This window comes from Prionailurus viverrinus, chromosome C1 (assembly GCF_022837055.1).
Source record: "Prionailurus viverrinus isolate Anna chromosome C1, UM_Priviv_1.0, whole genome shotgun sequence".
In the NCBI taxonomy this organism is placed as follows: Eukaryota; Metazoa; Chordata; class Mammalia; order Carnivora; family Felidae; genus Prionailurus; species Prionailurus viverrinus.
This window is the reverse complement of record NC_062568.1, coordinates 55,797,438-55,803,121: the sequence shown is the minus strand read 5'-3', so window position 1 is coordinate 55,803,121 and position 5,684 is coordinate 55,797,438.

The following is a 5,684-nucleotide window of genomic DNA, read 5'->3' as shown; positions in this document are numbered from 1 at the left end:
TCTGTATAATGTACTACTAGAAGAGGGTGGGCTGTGCACTGAAGGTAAGAGAGGGCAGCTTTGACTGTGTCAGAGGACAGAGCAAGGAGAGCATTTGTCATTGTAGTCACCGAGTGGCAGGTACTACAACCTTCTCCATTCTTTCGGACCCTTTCTTCAGCTTTATTTCCCCTGGCTTTTGCACAATACCTGGCAGAATGGATGGATGTTTATTGGCTATGCAATTGAATAAATCAGTTTGGTCATGCAGTAGTAAACTAATGTGTATGATTGTTTCTATAACACATTTAAAAAGTTATTGTTAAGGGGTTTAACTGACCAGTTGATTGAATCAGGCTATTGTGGATAAACTTGACTAAAATACCCAGTATTACCCTTTCCTTTTTCTCTGCACGTGTATCTATGATAATGAAGCAAATAACACCTAATTTTAAAATACAAAATAAAATAGCATAATTGCACAGTGTATACTGGCTCCACTGGATTATTATAATTTGCTGCAGGGTTTGTCATGGATATATAATAATGTACACAATTGATAAATTGAGACATACCAGGAAAGACAACTTCTTATATATGTCTGTCAGAGAGTGATTTTCATTGTACAAAAAGAGTTTAAATTATATGACAACTTAATTCCCATATATACTACATTTTTGTGGGTTTTTTGGTTTTTCTTTTTTTTTTGGCATTGTTTCTTCTGTGAGAAAGACACTGGAACTCCACAGAAAAAGGAAGTGGTTCTGTGTGTCAGAATGTCTGCATCACTGTTTGCAAACAAGAATCCACTTTTTCCTCTCTAATTTGATAGCTTTATAGAAGCACCTAGGCATATGTTTGGTACAATTTTGATGATACCCAAGAAAAATATAGCACTGGATTATGAGAATCTTTATGTAAACATATTCCAGGAAGAAACAAACAAACAAACAAACAAACAAATAACAACAACAAAAAAGTCAGTAGTATTGCTTCAAGTAGGATTTAGGCTGGAAGGATGAATTTTGTTTGCCTGTCTGTGATTTTTACCAGCTACAACACAGTATATTTGCAGTACTTCTCCCATTTCAGTGTGCATAAGAATTTCCTGAAGAGGTCATTAAAATGCTGATGCCTAGGCCCCACCCCCAGAGATTCTGCTTCTTTAAGCCTGAGAGGAGCCCAAACACTTTCATTTTTAATAGGCTCCCAGGTGATGCCAAGGCTGCTGGTCTGCAGACCACACTTTGAGTAGCACAGCTAGAGACCAATAAGAAATATACTCCCATGGGGCACCTGGGTGGCTCAGTCGGTTGAGCATCTGACTTCGGCTCAGGTCATGATCTCACAGCTTGTGAGCTCGAGTCCCACGTTGGGCTCTGTGCTGACAGCTCGGAGCCTGGAGCCTGCTTCAGATTCTGTGCCTCCCTCTTTCTCTGCCCCATTCTGTCTCTGTCTCTCTCAAAAATAAATAAACACTAAAAAAAATTTTTTTTTAAAGAGAAAAGAAATATACTCCCATAATCTATGAAACAGGACAGTGGCTTCCAAACACGGTTAGCTTTAGAATTATCAGTTAATGAATGTTTCACAAAATCCAGAAAGAATCCCAACATGAGACCTGCTAAATCAGAATCTTAAGAGGTGGGCCCAAACAATATAATGAATCTGAGATAATGTGAAGTTGAGGGGCTCCTATCTATTTATTCTTGGGAACCCAGTTTGTTCATCAGGTCAGATAAGACTTAATGGCTACCACATTTTGAAACACATGCTGAAAAGAGACAAACCATAAAATTTAAGCAAGAAACTGCTCAAGATGGAGGCATGTCAAAAGGACACAGGAGCCAATCAATGACCAAAGGAATACTAATTTGAGCAATAAGATAAATGACAATATTTCATTATAACCCTTAGAAAAAAGTTAAATATCTATGAATCCATACATACACAAATAAATTATTGAATGAATAAATATGAGATAACTTTAAAGAAGAATCCCAATTAATAAACATAAAAGAGATGAAGGAAAGAGAAAATCATGTTTTCTATGTTGTAGCGTTATACAAACACTACACTAATAATTGTTGCAAAAATTCACTGATGGATGTTAAAATTAGTGGGTAAAAATTTGATGAGAAACAAGATGTTTGCATAGTCTCAAAGTATTTCTCCACAAGATATGTATTAGTTTCTAAGGAAATACAGTAACTTTATGGTGGACATACCAAGTAGACCCCTCCCTAACCAAGTATCAAGATGAATATCACCAGTAATAAGACATCATCATGTACCTCTTGATATGATGCACTGAAGAGGACACAACACTTCCCTAGTATTTGTGCCAAATCTGCCTACTTCAATCTGATTGTCAGAAAATGTCAGACAATTCCAAAATGCGGTCAGTTATTTTATAATAACTTCAAAAGTGTCAAAACCATGAAAGACAAATAAAGACTTAGGAACTGTCACAGACTGGAGAAGACTAAGAAGAAATGAAAACCACACACAACGTGGGATGCTGGATTGGATCCTGGACCAAAAAAAGAACATTTTGAAAACCTGTTAAAATTCAAGTAACAGTCTATAGTTTAGTACTATAACATAGTACTGTAACAATGTTAACCTCCCGGTTTTGATTATTGTACCATGGTTACATAAGATGTTAACATTAGGGCAAAGTTGGTCAAGGTATATATGGTAATTCTCTGCACTATTATTGTAACTTTTTGTCAGTGTAAAATTATTCTGAAATAGAATTTGAAAATTCCAATGCCTCTATCTTGTAAAATATCCCTGTTCCCTAAGCAACTTTACTGTTTGCCTCACCAATCTATGGATAAACTATAGAACTAGTTTCACTTGGGAGGTGACTTAATAAGCAGAAAAGGCTTTACAAACAAGAGTCCAGTGGCCTTCCAGGGATGAGGGTTTTGTCACTGCACTCAAGCAGCCCCTCCCCATGAGTTGCTAAACAAAAGTGGGAGCCCGAGTCTCCAGTCGGATTTCTTGGACTTTGAACCCTATGTGGAACTTCTGTGGCCCCTGACCCGCACTTTGGGACACCATTGCCACTCAGCCTCAGCCCCACCCTGCCATGGTAGCAGAAGTCAGCAGATTTCCACAGCCTGGGGCTCTCTGCTTTCAGGAGATAACCTGTCCCCGGTAGCAGCTTTGATATTCTATTTCTTTAGACAGCATTTTATTAAATGTAAAGCTCCTTAGGCAGCCGTGTGCACATTTTCCCCATGTCGATATTTTGTCGCACATCCAATCATTCAAAGCCAAGCTGATTCACTTCCACTGGTTTCCTTTTGGTTGCTGTTTGCTATTCTTACTAACAGGAAAAGCTCATTTCACTCCATTATATTTCTCATTTGCACAACCACGCTTATATTTTGTTTTACTTAACTTGTGCTTCACACAAGAAGGTGCAAAGATGCTAATCTGTGTTGCCCTGGTCCTTGTGGGAAGTGGCATGATGGAGAAGGTAGCAGAAGTGGTGGAGACGGATTTCTGGCTGTGACATTCACGGTCTGACCTCACACAGGTCTCTTCATGCTTCTGTCTTCAATGACAAAAAAAAAAAAAGGCAAATAATACGTGTAAACTTTCTGAATTATTATGAGAATTACATGAAATAATGTATGTGTAGAATTGAAAATTTGTCTCTCATTTACTACATATCATAAAAACAATCTTATATTTCTTTTTTGCCCAGACGTAAGGAAGAAGGGAACATCTAAAGATAAGGACTCTTGCAGAGTGAAAGCTGTCTCTGGACCCATTGTATTTTATTTGTACAAACGATCTCTCAGTAGTCTTACTTGAGCCAAAAGGGAAACAAACAAAACCGAAAGCCAGGTTTCAATGAGACTAAATTTAATTATGCCTTGTTTTACATTCCGACTGACCAACTTCCTCTTGTTGTCAGTTTGTTTTACTAAGACTGTCTTTAAATTTCTGTTGGGGAACCTTTAACCTCTAACTTGAGAGAATTGCTGAAAATCATTAAACACATCTTTGGTAGGAAATGGCGCTTCTGGGTTTTATGTCTGATTCTTCCCTTAAGTTGTAAATTCTATCACAAAATTAAAATTAGGGGGTGGCTTTTGTTTGCACTTTTTTGTTTGTTTGTGTTCCTTGGATGTTGAAAAGCTATGAGTGGGAAGAAAAAAGCATTGAATCTGTTTTTCTTCCAGCGGCTATAGTGTTTGGAGTAAAGAATTAATTCTGGCTTGTTTTTGACACAAATTCAGCATGAAGCTTGGTTTCTTTATAATACCCAAACACTTTAAACATGGTGGGTATTCAATAAATGAATAAATATTAGTTTTCCTTCTCTGTACCTTTACAGTTTGTGCCTAAACATCGCCTTGTTTTTATGAGAAACTTTATTGTCCACATTAAATCCACTCCAGATCATTTCTATCATTCTCTCTTCGGGGCTTGACATTGTCCTTAGGCAGCTTATTTTAGAAAAGGGCTTTCAGAATTTCTAAGTAATTTTTTAAAAACTAAACCATTTTATTGAAGCTCCATGTGATAGGGGTAGAACCACACATTAAGAAAATACCTAACAAGCCCTCTTCTAGCTCTGCCTAGATGACGTAAAATGCCTACATAATCAATCCGTTTGGAGTAAGTTATTGAAGGCATTTTGTTAAAGAGCAACTCTTTTTCAGGGAAGGGGGTATTTTCAAGCTATCAGCAACCATAAACCCTTCAGTAGAATTAGCCAGTTAGATTCTTGGTGAGTCCAATAACTGAGGTTTTCATCCAGCAGGAATGTGGAGGGATGAGACACAGGATGTTGATGTTTTGAAGCTGCATGCAAACTCTGCTTATTATGGAGTTGGGTAATCATTCTGGGCAACTAAAGAAAATAATGGAACCTGAAGGCAGAGGTTCCATGGGCTGGAGAGAGGCCAGAATTGCTTAGTAGTGCTTTAACAGATTGATGGGAATTAAGAGAAGTGATCTGTGATTGATGTGTCAATGTCCTCATCTAATTTGGCTCATAACAGTTGAGTAGATGGCCGTACAGGCTGGTAATAGGTTAGGGCCAAAATGAATGTTGTTTTTCGAGACTAAACTATTAGATCACTAAAGAAAGGTGATGATGATGGGTTGGTGAGAGTGTTGGTTGGTGCAGAAAGAGAATAGGTATACTTTTATTCTGAGTGAAGAATTAATTTCTCAAGTCTGGGTGTAGTTTAAGTAAAAAGAAAAAAAGCCCCAACAAGAAACCCAGTCTTGTGCTTACAAGGTCTAGGTTTGACCCTGGCTCTACTGTTAATTTGTCATGTTGCTAAGGGCAAAGAATATGCTTTACTTTTATATAAGTTTTCCTCAACTCTAGAATAGAGACTGTAATGCCTGCCCCATTTCTCTCATAGGGCTTCTGTAAGTCACAATGAAATAATTAATGTGAAAATGATTTATAAAATGCCACAAAGTTCCACAGTTCTACAGATTCTTATAAATTCTGCATTTATTCCTAACATGCGTTTTTTTCTTTAAAATTTTTAATGTTTATTTATTTATTTATTTAAAAAAAAATTTTTTTTTCAACGTTTATTTATTTTTGGGACAGAGAGAGACAGAGCATGAACGGGGAAGGGGCAGAGAGAGAGGGAGACACAGAATCAGAAACAGGCTCCAGGCTCCGAGCCATCAGCCCAGAGCCTGACGCGGGGCTCGAA